General features: G+C 39.0%; 1 protein-coding gene across 11 annotated transcripts in view; it reads right to left on the bottom strand.

Moving 5' to 3' along the window:
• The window catches only part of RBFOX1 (RNA binding fox-1 homolog 1), a 667,961-nt gene that overhangs the window by 319,316 nt on the left and 336,279 nt on the right, over positions 1 to 12,366 (bottom strand). The window lies entirely within an intron of this gene.

Raw genomic sequence — 12,366 nt, forward strand, 5'->3', positions numbered from 1 at the left:
CGCTATATTTTCTATTCTTAAATCTGACATACCCTCTCTCGTTTTGCTTTTATTCCCTCCTTGCTTTCTTCCTCATCCTGTCTATCCCTTCCCTCCCCTTCCCAAGCGCCACATTACAGCTCCCCTTTAGTCTACACCTTTCTCTACTCATTCAAGCTCTTCTTTATTCACCTGTCAGCCAGAGATGGATTATTTTAAATGCTCCCTCAACCTTTGCTGCTTTCCAGACAGGCTGACAAGAAATCTGGAGACTTAGATCTAAACCGGCTTCAGAGCTCTCTGACTATGATGCTGATAGGGATGGAACAGAGAGAGAGTTGAAAATGTGACAGTCCTGCTGTTGTCACAGACCCTTAACAAATGGACAGAGGAAGTTTTACATTTCCTTAAGGTTCCAACCCCCTTGTACACAGCTTCTGTGTTCTCAGCTCATTGATTTGGTTTATTTTGGAATCAATCATGACACTTTTATTTATGGAACAGTTGAAAAATAAAAGTTGTTTTGTTTTCAGAAAATAAAAACTCCATTATTTTCTTAATTTATTCTGGCTTTCTTTGCTTGGCCAGCAAGGGAGAGGTGTCTGGTATTATTTTAGAAACTCAGAGTAGCTCTGCTCAGAGGAACATGCACAGTTTTTTAATGGGATAAACTGCAACAAGCAGCAGTATAATCACTAGAATGGTGCAAACATATTTTTCTACAGTCAAATGTTCACATTGCTGCTGACTTCTCTTGCTCAGCTTGCACAGCACACTTGTTCCTCTGCAATAACAGTAAAAATAAGCAAAACAAAACATCTGGCAGGGAACAGAACAGAACAGTTCTGTGGGAAGGAAACTGCAATGATCACCTAGTTCAACTGTCTGACCACTTCAGGGCTGAATGAAAGTTTAAAAAAAAATATTAAGGGCTTTATCTTAAATCCAGAATATAGCAGAAGCAATTTTGACACTGGTTCTTAGCAGCTTTTAAACTAATTTCTCAGTCCAAACACTACCCTAAAAACATTCTAAAAGAGAAAACCGAAGGTTTAATTGTATTTTAAAGGAATTTAATGTAGACACAGCCAAAGTTCTAAAACAAATCAGAGAATAAGAGTAAAAAAGCCTCAAAACCCCATTACTGAAACACTAGAAATTCCAAGTTTTCATAATAAAGCTTTTCTGTACCTTAATATTGACATTTCACTTTCTCCAAACATTAATGAATCTCACCATATCAAAACTTTAGTCAGAAGCAATTTGTACCCACAAACTGGGTTTCTCTCCCAAATACTTTTGCAAATCATTCCCAAGATTCTATTTCTGGGAGTACACATACAAGATACTATTACCATTGTTTCAAAAATGTCCAGCACTAGTAGCTTGACTGAGCTTCTTGTACATAAAATAAATGATTCATGGTCACTAAAATGATCCAATACCAATGCATCAGATAAAGATACAGAGTAGCAACACAAGAAAACACCTGGAAGCAATGATAAATCTGGATGCTCACACACCTCTGTCTAAATTTTGTCTCACATTACACACACACGTTACTTGCCTACCCAGCACATGTAAGAAATGAAGTGCAGAGAATTTGCCCCTATTTTTAAAAAAGCTTAGCGCACACTTTGTGTGCATTTACCTAAGAATTTGAGCATAGTTTATATAATTTAGAATAAACCCTACTATCCTTCATCATAAAAGAACAAGATCACACAGGCTGTGCATGTAAACATAAGCTCAGATTTCATATGGCCTTTGAAGGCAAACAGAGCTTTTCCAGATAAAGCAGCAAAATTCTCAGATATAACTTTTCTACATGCACACATATACACAGCCCTCTCTGCTTCTCATTACATTTTTACCTTGAGCCAAGCAAATGCATATCCATAATAACCCAAGCCTTCCAATCAAACCTAGAGTGCTCTTTTGGCAGAGCTGAGCTCTCTGGTGAGCAGACCACTGAAGTTGTAAGATAGATACTCACACGAGTTATAGCAAATGTCAGTGCCACTGGGAGAACCTGTCTGCCTGCTGTGCTGCTGGAACAAGGAAGCCTTTATAAGTTCACCACCCAAATCCAAACAAACTCAGCTCTGGAAACCATGGGACCTATTAACCTACTTAAATAAAAAGTCATCTCCTTTCTTCCCAGGCAATAGGTACATCACAAAGCAGCAGCATGGCTTTAATATTGGAAAGCCCAGACGATGATCTATCGACTGATATTGGCAGCAGTGAAACATCAACGTGGCTTATTCCTCTGCTGCTTCCAGCTTTGCCCAGGGAACTACTCTGTAGGAAGCTTATGGCTTATTCTGAGTCTTCAGAAAATAAAATTTATACATAATTCCAGGAAAAAAAAACTAAAAAAGTTTCTATGCTTTATTTTTTAAGCTGTTTTATCACACAGGATAATGGCAGCACGTGCTTGAGATAAAGGTGTCTTAGATGTGGCTGGGGGTGTGTCATCTATCACCATCTATTAGTTGTGGGGCAGTTCTCTGCTGTTCATGGGGCAGTTTTCTTTATCTCTCCCACAGCCAACCCTCCCTCCAGGAGATCTCTGCTGTCCATGGCCACTGAGTGTCCCTGCAGGGCTGATCCAATTCCAGCATCCCATGGGGAGATGCTGCGCCCAGGGGAGGAGCCAAGCATTCCTACCTGGATCCAATCTGAGCCTGGAGCAGCACAGCAGCCTTTGCCCACTGCATTGCCAGAGGAGCAGCTTTCTGCTGCCCTGCATTGCCAGAGGGAGCCCAGGCCCATCTGCAGCAGCCCTGGAGCTGCAGAGGAAAACTCCCCCCTTGTGCAGGATCCCTGCTCCAGCAGCAGCACAGCTGGCACTGCAGGAGGGCTGAGTCACCTTTCAAAATTGTAATAATTTGGAGGGAGGGGGTTTACATTTTCCATTTCAAGAGAGGCTCCTGCCTTCCTTAGCAGACAAACCAAAACAAAAGGACTTTAAAAATTAAGCAGAGTGTACAAGTCCTTGGGTGGTGTAGGACACTGGCTCTGGAAGGAACAGAAAATATCAGTGTCCTTTAAGCACAGAACTATGAATTACTGTATAATAAGTGATAAGAGTCCTATAACAAATGGATTTGTGTATGCAAGAGAACCCCAAATCTGCAGGGCAGGGTTAGCTCCTTCCATTGGCTGTCACACATACCAACCTAAGGACATTTTCCAGCATCACATCATTGTCCATCACCAGCCAAAACAGCTCACCTGAGTTTGGACCTTGCCACTAGGAATTATCTAAACATGCTTGAGACTGACCAAGTCCTTACAATTGCTTTGGAGAGGAAAAAACAGTTATAGGAAATTCAAGACTAGAAACCAATTAAAAAAAAAAAAAAAAGCTTTTGAGTAATTTTAAGGCATTGTTTTATCTCATTGTTTGCCTGCTAAACCCTGAGAGAACTGGGGTTTTACTTTTGTTTTTTTAATACTTTGAATTCCTAAGCCTACATGCACGAATAAAAAGAAAAATTAATGTGTATCATTATATACAAACACTAAATAAGCATCATCATTGAAGATGCAGATAATTAAAATCCAGCTTTGGCAATGCTTTTCATGAAATAATGTAGATATCTCTGTAAGTTATATAATTCATTAATATCAAAGTTTAAGTTGATGTAATTGTTCTAGAAGTGAAACCATGACATAAAACATGAGTCACTCTTATGTCACTTTCAGCCACAGAGAGTGAAAGAAAGGTGTTGCCTACTTAAATTTCATGCAAGTTCTGAAAATAAAAATTCCCTGGGAATGGTGTTGGCATGAATAAAGGGATAGAAAAAAGCCTAACCTTAACAGGGAATATGGCTTATTGTGTTGAAATGCTGATGAGTTTCACATAAAATACTGATTAAATTTAATTTCTTCCAGTGGTATTTCACTGAGACAAGAGTGTTGAGGGAACTTCTAGATGAGTCTGCCTTTCAGAGGACATAAATACATACTCTGTGCTTAAAATACATGTGTTTAAAGAACAAAAAGAGGACTTAAATTTTAGTGCAGGATAGGGCAAAGGGTGAGGGGTTTATCCCCACAACATTTTCCCCCAAGTAAGAAAGATGTTTCTAAAGATACACATCCTTGATGGAGAAGCATAAATAAATTGGTGTTCTTACTCCAGATCAGGGGCATGCCATTGATGGTAAGGTGCAGAATTCTTTTGATCCCTCTGCCATCAGCTACCCCTGATCTCAGCCTGGCACTGGATCTGCAGATCCCTGCTCTTTTGGGCTCATTCATTCAGCACAACTTTACCACCCCTAACAAAACCACAACATACAAGTACTGTGAATATACCATCTAGCAGTTTGTGCACAAAATTCCTTTTGATTCCACATTATAACACTGTGCATGGGATACAACCTCCTGTTTATCCCAAATTCATTTTCAAATTGAGACGGTATCTTGTACTACACTTGTTCCCAGTGCCTCAGTTTGTCCTAGGAATGTATTTAATGACCAAGCACATGGTCCTGCTTCCATCCCCGAGCCCAGAGCTCCTCAGAGCTGCCTGTCACACTGCACATATGCATGAGGGAAAGCTCTGCAGGGCCTGAGACTCCTGAGAAGATGATCAGATGAGTTTCCCATCATTAACCCAGCTGAGTTTCCTTTCATTAACCTGCACTGATGAGGATAATACTGCCCATGTCATTTTAGTTATATGCTCTTAATGACACTGAAGCCTCTGAATATTTAGTGAATAATCAACTATAATGAAACTGAAGGCAAGGACGTGGTTTGAATTCCTCTGGTTGCTCCAGGTCTAAAGAAGCTGTATCATTGCATGACCTAATGCACACACAGAATAACACCTTCTGCAGGTAAAGCAGAAACAGAGTCTGCATTTTTGAACTATGAATCAAATGAAAACACACCAAGATTTCTCCCGTTGTCTAAAAAGTCAAGATATTTTGACTCTGAATAAAAGATACTTGTAAGAGTAAACATTTTAATGTGTATATTATTTTTGGGGACTGGTGACTTTCACTGGAAAGCTATTGTGCTGTTTTTCCTCCTGTGCAGGCTTGAACTAGAAGACCACATTCAGTATTCTCAGAAATCATTCTGAAATAAAGACCTCACATATGTTTAGAAATCCATAGCACCCAGTATTTATAAATATATATATGTATATATATATGTATTTATATATATGTATGTATATATGAATATATATATATGTATATATAAATATATATATTTCAGTGTGCATGTATTTCTTGTGAAACAAACTGTTTGCTGTCCAAATTATCTTCCTACAATAGTGGCTTTTTTATATATTTATTAGCACTCGCCAGTACAGCTAGAATGAACACTTACTGCATTTCAGAATCATGAAACTGATCCTTGAATCTATTCCTAATTCATCACCAGTGGGTCAGATATGGTAGTGTGTGTTAAAATGACCTAGTGTGAGATGTAAAAGCTGGGTATATCAGCAATACAAGATTTGATTCCTCTATTTTCTATTTTATCTCTCTTTTTTCTTCTTTTTTTTTAAATGCCATTCTCCATGGCTTCATTGGTGTTTGGGGAAATCACCACCAGAGACTGCCAAGACAGAATCTGTTAGATTAGAGGAGATGGAGCAGCATTGCTCACCACAAGTTCAGTGACTCAGTGCTCAAGGTTAATGACTCCTGTTTTGGGACCAAATCAGGCTCTCTCCCTCTTTGCCCTGAAGTTTCTGGAAGGCAGATTGTTTCAAACAGATTAAGGAGGGTGATGCAGCAGGATGTGCAATCTCTGCTTGATGGCTTTGTATTTTTAACATTAAACATAAAGCTGCACCTCTGCTTTGCATAAACCTTTCCAGACCAACACCAGAGCATTTATCATGATGATCCCAAAAGATACCCCAGTGTTTCCCTTTTGATTGGGAAGTCTCCCTGTACAGCAAGGTGTGCCAGAAATAGGCAGCATTTCCCTGAGCTCAAGTTCCTTCATCTGGTCTGTCTGCAAGTAAAATGTGACAAATACCCTTCAGTCATGCACTGCCACACACAGGGACATAACACATCAGCAGTTGTGCTGTGTTTCATCAAATAAAAGTGTCCCAAAATTCTGTCTGCAGATTTGTCTAAGGCTTGGAAAGTTTGGAGAGTGAGAAATAAGGCAAGAATATAATGGACTTCCCTGTGATGCTTTTACCTGCACTGATCTGTTTCAATCACTTCTGCTTAAATAATGCATCAGAACTTGTTTTCCATGTTTATCAAATGGATTTTGAACTACGCAAGATTTTGACATCCACATTATTCTATGACAGTGAGTTAGACAGTTAAAAGTATGCAGTGTACCCATTTTCAAATGATGTGAACTTATTTTAAGCTATAAACCTTGTCCCCTAACACTCAAAAGAAAACCTGTGGGCTGCTCTGCACGATCTGTTAGAGAGGAGACTGCTCAAAACCACAGAGCCAGGCAGAAAGAGGAATCTCTGCGTTACTGACTGGGAATCCAGTGGCTGCACCTCGAAAAGAACAAGCACTGCTCTTACTTTTAAAAGGCTACATAAAGCCTTCTATCCCAAATTCTTAATTCTGAATTTACCACAGACATCAAATGTTCCTAATTCCTCTCTAAACTATAGGAGTAGGACTTGGGACACTTTGATGTATACTGATATTAAACACAACTGACACTGTTTGTTACATCCATTTTGTGTGTTCTGATTATGCATCATTCAATGCATGCAGATACCTACCTCTGGATTTTGCAGATAAAAGCAAAATTTTATTAAACACTTAATAAAAGCAGAGGTAGACAAGTGAATAATTTTGCAGCTATTTTATCACTGCAGTGATGTGATCACTGATCAACAAGGCAATGCTACTAACATACTCAATTCAAATAGAGCACAACACAAGCCAAAATACTTAATTAAATTATATTGCTCCAGTTATCCTGCCACAGAGTACAGCTTTTATCCACATTGTGTGTGATGTAGCATCCATGGACATATAAGTTAGGTAACAGCAACAGTAAGGTGCTGTTCCTCTACCATTCCTATTTCAAATGTCTTTTGCTATTTACAGTAACACACCAGGGAGTATTTAATCCCTCTGGTGTGGATTTCATTTCCCCTCTTGTTAATTAACCTGGTGATACTCCAACATATTCATGCAGTGATACCATTCTTTGCTTACTCATTACATGTGATAAAAAAATTACTGATTTTTCTCTGACATCATCATGATGTCATATTTTACAATGTTGGTTGCTTATTACAGTAAAAAATCTAGAGACTGTCATCAGTACAAAACTGCTGTTTCTTAGCCTTGATGACTTTGAAACTCTTAAAAAAGTATAACAGGCCCTGGCAAAAAGTAAAAACAGAATTCTATACCTGAGTTGAAAAAAACCCCAAACAAACAAAGACCAAAACCACAAAACCAACCAACCAACCAACAAAAAACCCCTTATACACACAAGATTCAAATCCCAGAACCGCAGACCTCAATTTCTGTTCAAAATATCAGTTACCGTGGTCAGTGGGAAAATAGATAATTCTGCAAGGGTAGAATTGAATATTGTGCTATATTTTCTCCTCACAGAAAGCTCTTTATTTTCATACTTTTTTTCCATTCCCATTTTTATGTATTTATCTGCATTGCTGGTCAGCTGAAATAACTACCAACTGTTATGTTTTTGGACTATAGGCGCTGCTGCTTTATGTAAGATATAAACTGCTCTAGACATGCATATTAATTACTAGAGGGAAATTTAGTCATCTTTTATCTGATGTAATTAAATCTGGCTAGCAGTGGGCATTTAACACAGAAATTATCCTTACCTCAAAGCTTTCTTGCTCCACAGCCTAACCAACAAGGAATCTGTGTTAATGTGAACGACCTGGAGTGGCTCCCGCAGTCTGAAAAGCTTTGTTAGATTTAACAGCACTCTTTACTGACACTTAAACTTCATTTTATTTTTGCCAAAGTGGTTACTGAAGTGCCTTGCTGGGGCAGAACTGAACTGGCCCGCCCTTGCTGTCCCTGGCATGTGAAACTTGGTGTTCAAGCCAATATTTCAAAATAGTGAGCATTTGTTCAATATTTCAAAATATTGAGCATTTGTTCAACCTTTCAAAAGGTGAATGTAGGTAGAAGGAGAACCTGAGACCTTTTCTGGTCACCTTCAGTGTGAGCCCCTTGCCTGGGGAACACGGGCAGCACCACCAATCCCCTCTTTGGCCCAGCTTCTTGTACAGCCAAACACCCTGCAAACAACACCCTGGGTGATGAAAATCTGAATTTCACCTCTCTGTCCTTTTGTCAGTGCAATTTCTCAATTTCTGAACGATTTCAAAAGAAAAAAATCAACAGCAGCTTAACTGAATACAGTCACACTTTGTCATCTGTTAAGCAGCATTTCCCACAAATTAATGAAAACACAGTTTTCCACTTGCTAATTAAATTTCATTAATCTGCATGTATTCAGTAAATTGTTTGAGACCAAACCAGAGGTTACGGACATGTACTCTGTTATTGCTAAATTAAAAATGGTGAATAATGCTTCAAAATGAAATGCAGTATATTCAATACATGGCCATACCTCTGAAACTGAGTATCCTAGAGCTGCAAGGTTCATGCAACTATTTGAAAATACTGACCCTGCTTTCTCCTGGACATTTATAGTGAGAGAAATACCAATGGATAAAATATCCAGTGATAATTAAGAAAGTAAGAACAAACCTTTATAATTCAGAGTTTTAAAAGACACCTGTATCTTAATTATCATACACTGGGTTATTTTTAATTCAAATAAAATTTGACTTGTTATTTTAATTAAAAAATATATTATTTCCTGTTTATTTTTTTTCTCTCAGTTGCATATGAAATCATCCTTATAGAAAGATGCTAGAGAAGAAACGTCATATTTTCCAGTCTGATTGCCACATGCTTCTGACAGGCCCCAGTGTATAAGTGAGTTTTTACACTTCACCTGTGGAATCAGTCAGCTTTTGTAGCTATCATCACTTGCTTTTTGTCTGGATATGAAGGTGTAAATCTACCAGCAGCAAGGTACCATGCTTAGCATGTATTGCCAGTGACAAAAGAAATGAAAAAACACATATAATTAATAATTTATCACTGAATCAATACCAAACCCTTGAAATTTAGGAGCACGTGGATGGGTCACAGCTCACAGGCATCAAAAAAAGAAGTAAACCTGGGATTTACCTAAATTCTGTATGTCAGAAGCTTAACACTGCATTCATCTTACTTTGAATTATGCTGCTTTTGCAGCCCTACTGCAGAAAGTATTTCAGGTCTGTAGGGGTCTGTCTGCACAGAGGAAATCAGATCACTGCACACCTGAAAATTTAACTGCATCCTTAATTGCAATCAAGTGCAGCAAATATGGGTTTCAGGACTTACCTGGAGAACACTGACGTTCCAAAACAAGAGATAAAGAACTAAATAAGGAAATAAAGATACTGATAAATAACCAAATAAGGAAATAAAAGTAAACCCAAAGAAAAGGAAACAGTGAAAGACACAGATTAATTCTCTGCATTCACCTGGAGTAGCTGTTCAGGTATTTCCTGTCCCTTGAGTAGATGCCAACACAAGTTCCACAAAAAGACTTCCCCATCCAGATCAAACATGAATTTGAGCCAAACACAGCTCCTTTTTTTTCAGTACATTCTAAACTTCAGCAATAAATTGTCCTAGCACCAAAACTTTTCATGAAAGCCCATTGCACTGACCCTGGAATCCCATCACAAGGAGCTCTGCAGGTGATGAATTGTGCAGGATTTCCATCTGGAGGCTGCTAAGGATCCTCTCCTTGCAGCCTGGTCCATGGGCCATGGATGTTCCCTCCCCAGGGCAGATGGAGAGCAAACCCTGAATTGTTCAAGCTTTGACAACCTGTCATTCAGCTGAATATTCCAATCTTGTGCTTATTTTTACCCCACAAATAAGCTTACCAATGTGCAGGAGCCTAATACGACTTTGTGGTGCTGCAGAAATTGATCCAGCAGAAATAAAGTGACTAAAACTGAGGGTGTTTGCTGACAAAAGTACAGAACATTGCAGGAGTCTTTTATCTCAAGGAACTTCAGATTCAGTTGTCTGTCTTATTTTCTCTTTCCTCATATTTTTTCAAGTAGCCAAGCAGTTGAACAGTGCAGGATTTTTCCCTCTTTTCCCCCAGCACACAGTACATTACAGAGCATACAATAACTGGAGGATTTTTCACTAACTAGTAGATTCCTCTGCAGAGTTTCTCAGAATAAATTAAACCAGACCTCAGAGGCTGCTTCTATGATGAAAATTTTCAGCAGTCCTCCCAGAGCAAAGCAGTTGCCTTCCTGCATTAGAGTAACACAGCACAGCAGCAACCAGGAAAGGCTGGGGCCTGTTGTGAGAGGTAAAATAAAGTCTAAAATACCTAAGGATGCCATAGATCTCAGGCTGTAGGTCTTGGTGGGGGCTGCAGGCCAGGAGCAACCCCCTGGGATGTTCCCCTTGCTAATGAGTACACTCAGCATTGCTCACACCACAGAGCACCTGGCTCCCCAAAAGCTGACAGAGGAAGAAACTGCAATTAAGTCTGTGATTTAGTGGTCTTCCTATGGCTTTTCTCTGATAAATCTGAACTATACCCAACTATGGAACAAATAAACAAAACACATCAAAAAAAAATCAGGAGTTATTCTCCTCTGAAGTTATTTCTCCCTGTGCACATCACCAGTGCCTTCTGTTGCAGAACAGTGACGGAAGTTCCTCATTCATGTTTCATTCTTCATAGTAATTTATTTTAAATAAGGATTTCTCTTTCATCTTAGTTACTTCTGTAATATTGGCTGATTTTTAAATAATTATTATCACTGCCTTGGCTAGGGTCACATCCTGCATATCACAGCTGTCAAAATGAGTGAAGCATCTCTGTTTGCCATCCTTTGATCAAACAAAAGAATTGTTTTTACTTTCACTGAGAAAAGAAATTCCATTGCTAATTCAAAGAAGGCAGATTTGGTTAAATTGAAGGGAACATTCTGAAAGAGGTTTTGAAACATCCAGAGGGAATTTACTGGCACAGGTCCTGTGCTCATTTTAGGAGGTGGTGCTCATCCATGCTTCTAAAAAAGGGGTGAACAGGTGTTGAGCCCCAAAGTAGTGACCCATGCAGAAGGTAGGTGAAAAAAATAGGAAAAAAGTTTGTTTCTTGTTTTGCTGCATGCATTGCAGAGGGAGCAGGAAAGGGAAGAGGTGCTGGCTGAGCAGGTGTTAATTGCCATCCTGATCTGAGGTATTCCCTGGAATGCTGGCAGAGCTCAGGCTGTGCTGCTCAGCCCAGCCCCCCGAGCACACCCTGACCTCAGAAAGCACAACTGCACACACAGGTGCACCAACAGCAGTGTCCAAGGCGTTCCTCACATTTAACATTCACATTCTGGCACTCCTGCCTGCCTGCTGCAAGGAGGGACCCAGGGCAGAGATTTGCAAAGACAGGTAGTGCCTGGGGTCAAAATCATTTCACTTGCTGATTATTCCATGGTAATATTTTTTCCTCTTGAGCACAATTTCAAACAATTCAGCCCTGACACATTTTTAAAGCTGCAGCAGTGGAGAGAACCATTGCTGTCTGTGGGCATCCTTTCCCCACCTGCCAGGATCATCAAGTCAACGTGAACTTCAAGAAACAACAAAATAACAACTATGTTTAATTGTGGGGAAGCAATTTTTCTGCCCCATGAAAAGATAGCACGTTTCAGTTCCCTAAAGATGTCAGTCTCCTTTCTACAAAAGTACAGAAGCTGATGTTTTGTTTTGTTTTTTTTCTGAAAGAGAAAAACCTGGATGTCTTTGAAGTTAGTACATATAAATGTATTAATTTAGGTTAGTATTTATAAATGTATTAAGTTAGTACATATAAATGTATTAATATTATATGTATTAAGTTAGTTATTAATTAGTTATTATATGCATTAAGTTATTAATACATATAAATGTATTAAAATATATAAATGTATTAATAAACATATACCTATGTGTACACACACACACAACTGTCTCCCTGATCATATTTCTCTATCTCAATCATCCTTGATTGTATTTTTTAGCAAGTTAGACTTCTCCCCCTTCTGTAGCCCTGCATATCATAGCTGATTTTAGTAGTTTCCAGTAAAGTCCTGCAACTTTAATGCATGAAAGAACATAATTGTGATTAATTTCTCCCCTAATGCAGTTTTGTTTGAGGTGCAGGAGAAAGCATTGCCATTTCAGGCTGGTACCTGGGGATGGACTGACACCTGGAGAGGTCCAGTCCTACACTGGACTCATCATGTCCCTAAATGAAATATCCCAGATTTTTACAGCACAGAAACATGACAAA

This window comes from Geospiza fortis, unplaced genomic scaffold (assembly GCF_000277835.1).
Source record: "Geospiza fortis unplaced genomic scaffold, GeoFor_1.0 scaffold146, whole genome shotgun sequence".
Lineage (NCBI taxonomy): Eukaryota > Metazoa > Chordata > Aves > Passeriformes > Thraupidae > Geospiza > Geospiza fortis.